Source organism: Camelus ferus, chromosome 2 (genome assembly GCF_009834535.1).
Source record: "Camelus ferus isolate YT-003-E chromosome 2, BCGSAC_Cfer_1.0, whole genome shotgun sequence".
In the NCBI taxonomy this organism is placed as follows: Eukaryota; Metazoa; Chordata; class Mammalia; order Artiodactyla; family Camelidae; genus Camelus; species Camelus ferus.
Genome location: NC_045697.1, coordinates 46,430,390 through 46,444,444, shown reverse-complemented (window position 1 = coordinate 46,444,444; position 14,055 = coordinate 46,430,390). Strand labels below are relative to the sequence as shown.

Below are 14,055 nucleotides of genomic sequence, written 5' to 3'. Positions count from 1 at the left end.
TTATAAAAATATTTTTTATCAGTTTTGCTGGAAGCAAGTCCATAGAATTCCTTGCACTGTTATACTGGAGGCAGAGCCCCCACATTATCTTATTTATTTTTGAAAATTTTGAAATGCTTAAAAAAAATTCTGTGAATTGAATATTATTATCCTTATTTTATGAATAAAAAATTTATTCTTATTCCACATCACAATTCGTTGGTGACAGAGGATTTGAATAGCATCTTTGCAAATGAAAACTTCAAAGCACCCTCTCTTAATGTATTACACACTAATTTAACAGCAAAGAAAGGATATAGGAGAGAAATGATTACTTCTGGGAAACACAGATTTTGAAGTACAGAGACCTATTATAATAGGCATCTTAGTGAGCAGTTGTCTTGTGTTATTTTATATTCTGAATACCGAGGGATTGTCTGGTAATAGAGATTACTTAGTAAGGTTTGTTGCTGAATTAATACAAAGATGAATTGTGGGGAGAGGAATTTTCCTGGCTTTGTCCTTTCCATTTTCATTTCAGTTGATGATCATTTTAAGATAAGATACGACAATTTTATAGATTATGAGGAAAAATTCTATGTAGAAACACTGGAGGTAAATAGTCTGAAAGACAAGAGTATATGCAGAAAGATCCGCCTGCAAACAGAGTCTTAGACTCCTCCTTACAACTGTAGATCCCTCAGCCCAGCTCTGCACCCTTCAGATCAGGATCTCTGGCAATGTGGTCCAGGAATCGACTGTTCTTATCATGCATTCCCCAGATGATGCTTACACATACGAATAATCAAAAAGCATGGATCAAACAAGCCAAATACTAATAAATATAGGATTTTAAACATCCAACCTATTCCCCGAATGTCAAATATCACGCAGAATAAAGGAAGACACCTCTGAAGGAGAGTGAGGGAGATGAAGGGGTCGTCACTGATGAAGCGTTTCTTTGCCTGGATTGAGAGTTAATATGTAAAAAACTGTGTAAGTGAAACAGAATAGAAATGGAAAATAGTTTTTATTCGGGATAAATAAATTACAAACCACTTACATAATCAGAACAAATAAAAAATATGTTTAGTGTGTGAACAAGAATAATTATAGTTCCTCAATCAGTCTTGGCATATGAGACAGTAGTTTAAGTCTGATATTTTTGTTTTGATAGATGATATAAAGGGGATGAAAGGCAAAAAAAGAAAAGAAAAGAAACCTGATTTCTCCTTTTTAAATGTCAGGTAAAATGGGTAATGGTTTATTGAAGAACGTGAATTTCATCAAAGGTCATTCAAAGCAAAGCACTATAATGATTCACTTTTTACAGATACTAATTATATTTTCACTCATGCTTTTCATTATTTCAAAATAAAATTGTTCTTCATTTTTATGCCAGAACATCTTTACAAAAGTTGTTACAGATTATTTCCAATACCTTTTGCTCAGCCATTTGGCACCATCACTATCCAGGCAACAATGTTCATATGGTAATAGTTAAATTTGTTTTTCACTAGGGCTCTCTCATCCAGATTTTTCATTTCCAGGCTACACATGCTGAACCCGAGAAAATCTTTTAATTATTTTATTTGAATATGGATATTTCTAATTCAATTAGTATCAGATATGTTGCTTTTTTCTTTTTTCTTTTTCTTTTTCTTTTTCTTTTTTTTTCTTTTTTTTTTTTTTTTTTTTTTTTTTTTTTTTTGCTTAAAGAGTGGTCTTTACTCTACAAATACAAGATTCTTTAGATCTTATTGTTCAGGTTACGGTTAGTCAGGCAAACTTAGGCTTGAGTTTCAGCTCTGCCTCTCCTTAGCTGCGTGCCGTGAAGAGAAGGTTAACCTCTTTGAAGCTCACTTTCGTCATCTTGGCTTGGAACCACTGGATTTCCCCCGGTGAAATTTGAAACTGGCCCCCATCTGTGGAGGACAGAGAGAAACCCAAGGAAGAGGCAGAGCACTCTGGATTGGTAGGTGGTAGGTTTAATAAGCAAGGGGACTTACATGCAAAACTCATCCCTGGCACCCACAAGAAGAGTCAGTTTCCACACCCACCTGCCAGAATCTTGAAAATTTATATAGAGGCCTGAAAGGGCTTCAGTCACATACCCTGTCCAGATGGTCTTAACAACACATCACTCTCTCAAGGGTCCATCCTCGAAAACGGCTCCCACCATGGGAATGATGGGCAGAACACACATTCTGAGGATAGGGGAGGGGGTGAGGAGCCCCTGATTGCCCAGGTGCAACTTGTGGGTCAACCAGCAATCACGTCTTCTCAATGTCCACTTCCAACCCCTCATCTCTAAAATGAAATGACACTTAACTTTGCATCAGTGTCAGTATTAAAGGAGTCGATTGAAATAATGCACAGAGCAGAGAACTTGGCACACACTAATCGGTTATTATCATTGTCTAACAATTAACCCCAAAATTCTAGAAACAAACATTTCACTTTGCTTCTTATTTTATAGATTAGAAATTTGAGGAATGCTTGGCTCTGATATGGATGCACTCAGACATTGGCTGGGATACAGTCATAGGAAAGTCTGAATGGGCTGGCTGTCGAAGACGGCTCTCAAGTGCTGACCCTTGGAGTCGATTATAGGCTGATGGCTCAGCTGGGCTGTTGACTAGGGCATCTGCTTTTGTCTTCTCCAGCATACTGGTTGCAGGATAATCAGACTTATTGCATGGTTTCTGACTTCCGTCAGAGTGAGCTTTCCAAGACAGCCAGGTGGAAGCTTCGTGGTCTCTTCTGATCCAGCCTTGGAGTTATACAGCTCCCATCTACTATGTTCGGTTAATAATAAGAGTCACTAAAGCTGGTCCAGGTTCAAAAGGAAGAAGCTTTAGACCTCAGATCTTGATGGGGAGAGTTCAGTTTCTCTTCAAAACACCACGTAATCCTGCAGATTTGAGATAGGCATAGTCCATGTAATTTAGGTTAATTTTCTCTCAAGTTTTCATATTTATATTCTAAAAGTATTATATTGGACATATATATATATATACACACACACACACACACACACACACACACTTTACTTATTATACATATTTATATATAAATTCCCCCAATAGCTACATCCATTGGTAAATCCACTTACAGGTGTCAAGTATCAAAATAAATTATTAAAAGATTGGTGTATATTCTAGAGGATTAATCTTTTTAAATATAGTTGCTTAATTATAGACAAAGGCACTAACCAGAAGATGTTAAGATCTGCAGATGTTAAGATGCTAAGGGTGGTAGTAACCCAAGGGTTCTATAAAACTATATTCTGAGAAGAAAACATTATAAACAAAGAAATTTCAATTATGACTATATTCATATATTAGACTCCAAAAGAGTGAATTGAAGATACTTTGTAAGGATTCCTATCACATATCATGGATGTTCTTTTTGCTCAGCTGTTTCATAGTGTTCCCGCCATGAAATATCTCTGTTTAAAAGAGCGACTTCATATGTTAACTTTCAACTTTGATTTGTACCCTAGTGTTTCAATACGCTAATTCTCCATGGAGTTGCTATTGTTATCAGTAAACCATGGCTATTGATAACAGAGCTGGATGTTTCCTGAGGGCAAGGTCTTCACCAATGTGATAGATTTCTAGATAGTCATTTAGCTTGCTTATCTCCTATGAATTGAAAATATGAGAATGCAGATCTGGAACCTTACCTGGGATACCAAATGACTTTGTGGGCAGAACGGCTCACAGGAGCTAGGTATTATTGATCAGCCAAGCCCTAAGGTCCAGTGTACAGCAGCAACCCCAAGTATCAGTGGGGACAATGTTTTATTCAGGTTCAGAAAGAACAAGCAAACCACATAAGCAGACTCCCATGAAAACCATCTCTGCTGTACCAATGCCTTTCCTTCAAATTATACCTTCTAGAGGTTGACTGCTCTGGTATATGCTGACATTCACTTCCCAAATTTCCCTTCAGGAATAAAAGACTCATTATCCCACACACTGTAATAGCCCTCGCTGTCAGCCCTTTGGAGGTTGCCTTAGTTGAAAAGAGCCTCCTTTCCTGAGATCACCCCCCATCTTGAGTAGCCTACATTCGGTGATCACTGAAAAAGGCATACAAAGATCTGATTCTCTCGCCCGAGCTCAGGACAGATCTCAGGAGTCTTCTGGTCTTCAGTCTTGTTTGCAGGGCAAGCAGAGGTGCTCCACGGATACTGCATCACAGCTCGCATCTCTGCCCAGTCCTGCCTCACCCTTTTTCCTTCCACAGATACGTTCTCAAGAGCACACTCTGATACACCTCTTGCATGTTAAATCCTTTGAACAGACTCTGCTTCCTGGGAAACCCAATCTGAAACAATTATGATCAACTGACAGAGGAGGAAAAACTCAGATCTGGTCCACAGACGGGAATATGTAAAACCTTAGGACCAGCCAGAAAAGTACTGCTACCACCATGCTCCAGCCTTCCTCAAAGATGGCCCCAGATTGGGGTGAAGGAAATTCTCTCAGTGTTCAAAATTATGAGCAGTGCAGTCTACAGTTTACCAGGCAGAGAGGACAGTGGTTTGAGTTATGACTGTACGTTGACCCCTGTGCATGAAGGAGCAACAACCAATGATCAGAGGCAAAGAAGTCTGGAGAAGAGGCCAGTAGGTGGAACACTGGAAGTGGCCACAGAATATGCAAATATTTATGTCTCACATGAATGCCCACTGAGATGTATTCACTACAAAAGAGGCACTCAGCAACCAACTGGACAAGATGATCCATCTTGCAAGTGTCAACCACCGTATTTACTCAGCCCAGTGGTGCTGACACAGTGAGTTATGAATGATGTGTCAGGGATAGAGGCGCTAAATGGACTACCTCACATCAAGAATGAACTCGCTACTGCTGCTCTAGAGTGCCCTCACACACGCAGCAATGTGGCGTCATCCCTGAAGAGAAGAGCCAACTGTCTGATTCCAATGTCATTACACTGGAGCTCTTCCACCTTGTGCCATCTTTACTGGAATTGACACCTGGGCTTTCCTTTTAGCCTTACAGAACCTCCTCCATCACTACAATAAGAGTATTTACCTAATGCTTGATCTATTCACATGGTATCACATCCAACATTGACTTATGCTAACAGATTGTTTTTACATGTTAAGATGTCATATCTGTCTGTTGCAATTCAGGTAGGATGAAGCACGTGCTCTGTGGCGTTGAGTTCTAGTGAGTGGGCATGAGCTATGGACAGCTTTTCCTTCTCATGGGCCCAGTGTTGAGGCAGCCCCATCTTCTGAGAAGTCTGCAGAAGAAGCCTCTCTGTGGTTTGGGAACTTAGTGACATATTTTCTCTTCTAGCTCTAATGTCATATTTCCCTCATTTTCAGTTTCAGTGATGTCATTGAAACTTTCAGCTTTGATCATCTCATTCTGCCAGGGGATGGAGACACACCCTATAAGAAATTGATCATAAAAAGTGCTATCTGTGGTGTCCAGGGAGTCTGCTTTTACCAGGGAGAACTGCTTAAAATCCAGGACACCCTTACAACAAACCATAGGAGGATCAGGACAGAGAGGAGGAGCTATTTGCTTTCAGCCTCCTGAAGCTAGTGTCCTTAAACACAGGGCATTATTTTATTCCAGCTACTGCATGGCCCTCATCGCCCAGCTGTTGCCTCAGACTCTTGGTGAATATTTACAGTGCTCACCGTCTGAGCTCCAGCAGCTGCGCAGACCCACTTCCTAGACGTGCTGTGCCGTGCCTGCCCCAGGGCCTGTACGCACACCTTGTGCTCACTTTCTCTCTGTCTCTCGTTCTCACTCTTGTTCTTGCTCTCTCTTAAAATTCAAGTAGTCTTTATTCAGAGTTGAAAAATGTACCATACTGCATTATTGCAAATTTTTTTCTGGTACAAAACAGTTTGCAGCTGGTGAGAAGGCGATACAAATTTGATTTTTAAATTCATTACTCTAAATTATTCTTACAGGACTTTGCAAATTCAGAATTTGCAAACTGCATTTACTTTTTCTAAATTGCCCATAGTCCTTGCTGTTCCTAAAGCTAAAGCAGCTGTGCCAGGGAGAAGGAAAGGGAGGAGAAGGTAGCAAACGTCAAGGGACTTTCAGTTCTCATCCAGTGCCCGCAAACTTCAGAGCATCAGCCTGGCTCTTTCCGTAATCAAAACCCAGCTCCTCACAGGTCTGGATGGCTCTCTTACCAAAAATCCCTGTCTTGTGATCACCATTAACCATCAAAACATTTGCAGAGCAGTTTGGTTTTACTGAATGATTTGCAAAAGGAATTTTGTTACCCTTGTGGGTTGCATCCACCACAAAACCATTATTTAGGTTAAACATAAAGCAACACATGTATTTATTGTATACTTTCTTCTGTCTGCTTCATCTTGACAAGAACAGACTAATTTTACAGCAAAAGAAATAGAAGAATGGATACGTATCCACGGAGTCCATTACACTTATTACACACCTCATCACCCAGAAGTAGTTTGCCTGAGCAGAGTGGCTGGCTGTAGAACAGGATAGGAGAAAGGCTTGGCAAAGGCACCAGCTCAGGTACAGCACCCTGTAAGGTTGGCACGTAGTCTTCCACAATGCGGATTTTATTCTGAACCCTGAGGATAAAGTCTAGGGTCAGTCCACCAGGCACACAACCATTACTAGCCACTTATAAGGGAAATTCAAAATGGGTCTTGGGGGAGAGAAGATACTGATGATGGCTTTAGGACTAGCTACAGCAGTGAAGACTGAAGTTCATTGAACTCACCCTCTTTTATTAAGTCCTTGCAAGTTTGGCTAGTACCTTGAAAGGGACACTGGGAAGGGAATGAAAGAGACCGAATGGTGACAGGGATGAATGGCAGCAGATACTGAGCTCTACTTCACGTTCTCTCCACGTCCCACCCCAGAACTGCTGTGCTGAATGGTTCTTTGACGGCGTCAGCCAGCTTCCCACAGGTGCAACCTGACAGTGCTCAACTCAGGCCTGTGTTACTATCTTTCAGTTCCTACTGTTGGTTTTTTGGTTTTTTGGGGTTTTTTTTGCTGTATGTTTGGTTTTGGCTTTGATGCACCTGCACCGGCAGTCTGTAAATACGAATGCACCATTCCAAAGTGCAGGGGAGGATCGGTGAGGCCTCTCTTGACGAGGCAGAAGTGAAGGAATAAGTGTCCCCTCTTTTGATACCTTTTGGTCTTATCTGAAACACAGACCAGATGGCTCTTTAGAAGGAACCACAGTGTCGGCCGACGCCGTCCCTTGGGTTGCTTCTCCTCCTTCCTGTTCTAACCCTCGACCGCTTCTTCTTGCTCCTGGAATCACTTGCTTCTTGTTTTACAGCGATCCATGAATCAACTACTGATTACAAAAACCTTTGTCTTAGAATCTGCCTTCAGAGAATATCTCAGACACAATACCCTTAGGGAAGCGAAGGCCATGGAAGAACTTCTGAAAGTGTGAACCACTTTGAGACATATTTCTACACAGGACCCTGGGAAAATTGACTTGTTTATTATAGCAGGACTTACCCGAATTCAATTACGTTTGAAGCTTTTAGAAAACTTAATTTATGGAGGTATTTCATCCTTATTACGTCTGATTCTAAGCCTGGAAACTATTTTTATATCTAGGTCTAAAAAATTCAGCACATGATGTATCCAAGTCTGGAAGGATTTCAACCTGACACTCCCATTTATGTCATTGGGTTACATAGCTAAGCTCCAAAGACAACGCTTGGCTGGCCTTTAAACCGAGGGAGGTCTCCATGCCGTGGCAGATAAGCACTGACGCACGTCTTCTTCTGATTTCAAAACACTTTCCATTCCCTCTCTGAACATTTCTCAGTAAAGCTGGAGAATCTGCTGCCCTAAAATGTAGCAAACAAGATGAATTTGAGGTTCTCAATCATTGTTTCCAATTTGCTCGGAGTGGCACATTTCTTAAGCATTCCACATTGGTATACAAACGTTCCATGTTTTTTTTTTTTGAATAAGCAAAAATTAAAAACATCAATGACTCTATTTTGGCATAGTAAAGATTAGATTAAATGCTTAATGCAAAATGATTATCAATAAATTTTAATCATTGAGATTTTTTTGATTTTTCATAAATTAAACATTATTGTGCCTGAAAATTAAACTGAGCTATTTTTAAAAATTTGAAATAATTAAAAAAAAATTCCCCTTATGTATATGTGACTCCCTTACCAAGCAAATTTGGAGGATGTTGAAATTTTTGTACATTTTCAAGTTAGACAGTAGTGATAATTATATAAAGTTAAAAATCAGAAGTTATAAGCTATCTTCAAACATAAAACTTATCATTTAAAAATGAGAATATTTTTGACTAACCTGAGTTTAAATGAATAATGATGGTGATGATAAAGATTATTACTGCTAACACTTACTGAGCACTTTCTATGTCCCAGCATTTTGCTAAGCACTACATATATTATTCTATTTAATTCTCAAACAACTGTAGCAGGTAGATTCTGATGATATCGCCATTTTGTAGCTGCAATTACATAGGCTCAGAATGAATAAAAAGTTCCACATAATACCTAGCTCGTAAATCATAAAACAGCAATGGAATGTATTCACATAACCAAAATAGAGGGGGGATATTGCTTCATATCTCTCCAAGAGGTGCTTTAGGAATAGTGGCTTTCAATTTAGAGGAATGAGCTAAGATTAAATAAAAACTATATTCTCTTGAAATAACTTCAGTTCATGTTATGATCTACAGACAGTCTACTAAGAGTCATTGTGGAAACTGAGAGTCTTTTTAAAATGAGTCATAATGTGTGCAGTGACACTGAATAACTGAAAGGGTCTTTAAAATATGTATTTCAATTATGAAAATAGAGTGGGACTTTATGTATTTGCTGTGGGACTTAATGCCCTGTTGTTGAATCAAGAGCAGCTGTTCCTAGGATTTAGTCAACGTGTCTGCGGTCATATTAACAAATACTACGAAATAGACAGGACTTTTAGCCTGGTTACAAAAGTCTGCCCTGCACCGTGGTCACACCAATCAACTCGCATTTTGTGTCTCTCTTCTCACACTACCGTTGTGTCTGGCGAAAGTGCCCTCGGGCTCCTTAAGTTTACTTCATGAAGGGGGTTTCTGGACCCTCTGTAGAATCCTGGGGGCTTTTTACAATCATCCCTTCCCAGCTGTTCTCTCTCCCCCTGGCCGGGTTCCGAGGAGATGATGCAAGCTGTGAAGTGGCACCGAGCTTGGGATCCAGCGCAGGGGAAGGCCTGTGGGAAAGGTCACAGAAACTTCCACAGAAAATGACTTGACTGGGTTAATGGGTTTAGAGGTGGTTCTTCTGGTGGGGACACACAGACAAACAGTGCTCAACGTATCCTGTTCCAAATATGTTTCCCTGTCATTTATGCAACACTGGGTGGGGCCTTTGACACTGTTTTTTCCCTTTCTTGTGGCTGTGATTCAATGTCTCATTACACATTATTTCACCAAGTGATGGATCTTATTGTATTGTATTCAGAGCCGACCCTCAGCACAACTACGAAAAAAGCCAGGTTAATCTACTGAAGCCTCCTTGCTTTGACATCTTCAACCACTATCATCTTTCCTTTTTCTGTTGGATGTTGAGTATCCTAGAACTGGGCTCGTCTGATGTCCGAGTGCCACACCCAAGTCTGGTCTCCCTGAATCTTACTACGACCAGGATCGACTTGGGCACTGTCCCTTCCTTCTCAGCCTGTCATCTCAGAATCTGTCTTTGATTGGCTTCTAAATCTCAATAGGAATTTGTGCAGTTAATTGGGTTTAATTTTGGGGAAGGCTTTCTAGAAAAATCTATTATGTCAAAAAACAAAGCTAATGGAAGTCAAGCCACATTTGACACTGGACTCTACTTGTGAATACACAGAGTTTCTCCCCTCCCTCAGCCAACATTTCTCTCTCTGCTTTGTGGTTTTGTAATTAGATATTTTCACCACCCCTGAATAAGGCTGAAAACACTTTCTAAAAAACTTCTTAACATGTAATTCTCCTTATGATGTGCAGTCATTTTGTCTGTTGCTTGGAGTTTGTGTTTTGGAGGAATTCCCAGGGCTTTCTAATCCAGATCTTAGCCCTTCCAAGCCTTTCCCAGTCTGTCCAGCTTGGTCAGTTCAACCCCAGCTATAAGCCTTCCTGCAACTTTCTCTTAAACAAAATAAAAACCAAAGTCAGAGTACGTAAGTGTGAAAGATCAACTAAAAAATAGAAATAAAATCTATTCACTCCAACATTCTTGGCCTAAATAAAATTACTACATAAAATACTAAACAAAAAGTATGGTCACATTTAATAACCTGACTTACAAGCGGGTATTCTACATTAGCCAGAAATGATCAATTATCCTTCACAACAAAACTTACTTGGCTCAGTGTCTTAAGCCCAAAGGAAAAAGTATAAAACCTGAAATTAGGAAAAAGGGTGTCCAATTACCAGCTCTGCTGTGTTTAGCTCTGTGGGCTTGACCACATAAGTTACCTCTCTGGATCTGTTTTCTTGTGGGTAAAATAGGTAAAATAAAAGCTAAATAAATAATAATAAATAATAAAATAAAAATAATAAAATAAAATAATAAATAAATAATAAAAGCTAGTGCGATTGCTACAACATTTAATTAGATCCTATGATATAGTATATATAAAGATCCTTGTTCACTAACACATGCCTAAATTTAAAAAAAAAAATAAAGGAAAAAAATCAAGAAAAGAGAAAATCAGCAATAAACAACCAGGTAGAGGCAAACAAATATGTGTCCTGCGATAAACTGCATGTCCCATAGTGTGTGCCCCCCTTAGGGACATGCAGTCCTTCAAGGAAGAGTGACAGATCTACTCATACAATATACTAGGTATGACTCAGTCTTCAGTCTTTTTTCAGCCTCTTCTCCCAAGGCGTTAGTCATCTGCCCTCGGAATGTGTCCAACCAAACTGCTTTGACTTCCTGAATTCCCCTGACTTACCATGTCTCATTTCTTTTGCATAAGCCATTCCTCCCACCTAGAAAATATTTTTCCATCTTAAGATCCTTAAGAAACTAAGACACTTGCATGTGTGTGTGAGCGCACACACACATGCACACGCGCACACACACCAGCTCTCTCTCTCTCAGTTGTGCCCGTGCTCTGTACCACAAGGATTTTAAAAAGGGAGTAAGCTCCCACACAGACTTTCATAAATGACCTTCAGGAAATATAATGTCTCTTGAAATTACATGTAAAATTCTGTTTAGATGTGCCTTTGCACATCTGTTTTTCTAAAAATAAGGTTTGTCGTTTTGATCACAATCTCATAAAGGTCTGTGAGCCAAAACCATGTAAGAACAATCATTGCAGTTCTGGGTGCAAATCACCACTGCACTGCAACATTGTTGGTGGGAATCGGGTCTTATTAATCTGTTTCCCCAGCCTCTAATGTCTACTAAGTGCTCAAAGGCATTTGATGGATGATTAATTGCATTTGCAGGAAAGCATTCCCAGGGTACTGGAGATTATGGTCACAGTACTATATGGGAGAGAGTGACATTCATGAAACAGAGAAGTCCATCCTTGCCCAGCTGCCATGAGATAGAGCTCTGTTGGTGTGGTCAACAATTAACTAATAATTAGTGCTTTTCTACATACAAAATTAATTATAGCCTAATAAAATCCAATAGCATTTGTTCTTAATTCTCCTCTGATCTGCATTCTGTTGTTTATTCTCATTTGTTCTGATAAGGTCCATTGTCTCTAATGTTGCCTCATAAAGGGTAAGAAATAAATCAATAGTACTTAGCTTTTCTAACCATCTGGTCTGGCAAACATCCCAAAATTAATGCTTAAATCTGGGTGCAGTTCATGTGTTGTGTCTCGTCTTAGGGACCATCTCTGGAGTTAGGAAATGAGGGGTAAGAAAGGCCCTGTAATCTCCCTGAGGAATCTGATCCCTTGGTAGGTACTGCTCTATAAGTACTGGAGGTTTGCATGACAAGGTTCAGTTACTCAACAAAGCCCAAGACTGATCAGTTTGAAAGCTCCCACTTAGGGTATTCTTTTGAGTTTTAGATTAGAGTTTAGCAAACTTTCCCCCCTAAAGGGCCAGACAGTAACTATTTTAGGTTTTGCAGGGTATACAGTTTCTACCCAACCATTCAACTCTGCTGTCAAAATGCAAAAACAGCCACAGACTACATGTAAAAACATGGATGTAACTGTGTCCCAGTGCAAGTTATTTACAAAAACAGGTTATTGTTCAACTCAGATTTCTGAGGTTAGGTCAGGAAAGAACATGCTGCTTCCTCCTGGTTCTCCTGGATGGAGAATTTATTAAGAACAGTATTCTTTAGCTCAGATTTCTAGAGCCTCCATATTCTGACACTAGACTGATTTCCCCCCTTACCCTGCTCCCTCCCTTCCATGCATGAGGAGCAAGGATCATGCTCTGGGGTTCCACAGTTGGATGAATGAGAGGTGGTAGCTTCAGTAGAAAAGTTAAAGTCAGATGAGGGAATTGATTCAAACGAAAACATAAATCTACAATATAAAACTATTGGTATCCCTTGGGTACACCCTCCGTTCCCTGCATGTCTTTCATTTTATCATATTAGACTGGCCAAACCCCCATCCTGGCTAAATTCAGCTCTCCGATGATTCTACTCCTCCACCCAGCTGAACAGGGCTAGGAAAAAAAGCAAACAACTTTAAATGCACATGCCCCGCTTTCAAATGGGTCCCTGCAGCTCAGGGGCCATGCAGGTTTCCCTGATCCACTCACTCTCCCACGCTTCCAGAGGACTGTTTCAAACCCCGCTGTCCTCATTCACCAGTGCCTCCTCCCTGTCTTCACTTCAGCTGTTGACCTTCCTTCCTATGGAACAGGGAAATAGAAACAGTGAAAACACAACTCTCACAAGCCTGGAAGCTTGAATCATCACCTCTACCCACCTTTTGGCATCCGGGCCCACAGATCCTTCCTTGTTTGCCCCCTGTCATCCTGTCATTTTGCACAACCTGTGCTCCTACTAAAGGTCCTTTGTGCATGAAGTCACACGCTCTCTTGCCTACTCAAGGCCATAGCTCTGGTGATTCTTTCTTTTCTCTTGCATCACCAAATTTCCCTCTCTACCCAATAGTTTCTAACAGCCCATGTGTGTGCTATTATTCCTCCAGTATTAACAGAAGAACCCTTCTCTTAACCTCGCAGGTCCCCTCCAGCCACAACTCCACTCTGGTCTTCCCTTTAGAAGTTGTCTATTACCCTCACCGTCAATGTCCACTCCTTCTCTGGTCCTTTGCAAGATTCTCCTGGGCTCCCCAACCTCAACACACTGGAGTGACCCAGAGTTCAGTCCACAGACCCCTTCTCTTTTCTCCCCATACACACTATCTCTGTGATTCATCCAGTTTGGTGGCAAAATGCCATCTGGATGATAACTCCCAAATTTACGTCTCATCCCGGGCATTCTCCTGAATTCCAGACACATATACACAGCCTATTGATTAATTTATATTTCCATTTCAATGTCTAATAGGTATCTCAAACTTATTGTATCTAGAATTTAATCCTTTTCCCAAACCCACCAACCAAGTCAAAGTCTTCTCAGTTTCAGTTAATAGTGATTCTTCCTCCTGTTTCTCAGTTAGAATCTTGAAATGATCCTTGCTCCTCATGTCTCACATCTTACCTGTGAGCAAATTCTACCAGTTCTACCATCAAAGTACGTCTGGAATCTCACTTCCCACCTCCTCCTGCATCTGTTGCTCCCAGCTTCTGCAAAAGCTGCTATTATCTCTCGACGTAATTGTCGTAGTAGATTCCTACCTGATGTCTCTGCTTCCACACCTGGCCCCACCCTCTCCAGCCCAGTCTCAACACCCACCACAACATGTCAGTTCTTCTCTCAAAACTTTCCATTGAGTTCCCATCTCATCACAGTCCAAGCCAGCATCTTTAGAGAGGCCTGTGAGGCTCTCCACTTCCTGGCACCATCACCTCATCTCCTGCTTCCCTGCCTCTCTGGCTCGTTCTCTTCCAGGGATGCTGGTTTCTTGAGTTACTCAGGAACCTTCCAGGCAT

The 14,055-nt window shown here is 40.6% G+C and overlaps 1 long non-coding RNA gene across 1 annotated transcript; it reads right to left on the bottom strand.

Moving 5' to 3' along the window:
- Window positions 1–1,657: 1,657 nt before the first annotated feature.
- On the bottom strand, window positions 1,658–12,747 carry LOC116656764. Its single transcript, XR_004311690.1, has 2 exons — window positions 6,445–12,747; window positions 1,658–2,893 (listed from the first exon to the last, which is right to left on the bottom strand). It is a non-coding gene; the product is annotated as an uncharacterized LOC116656764 (long non-coding RNA).
- Window positions 12,748–14,055: the final 1,308 nt, after the last annotated feature.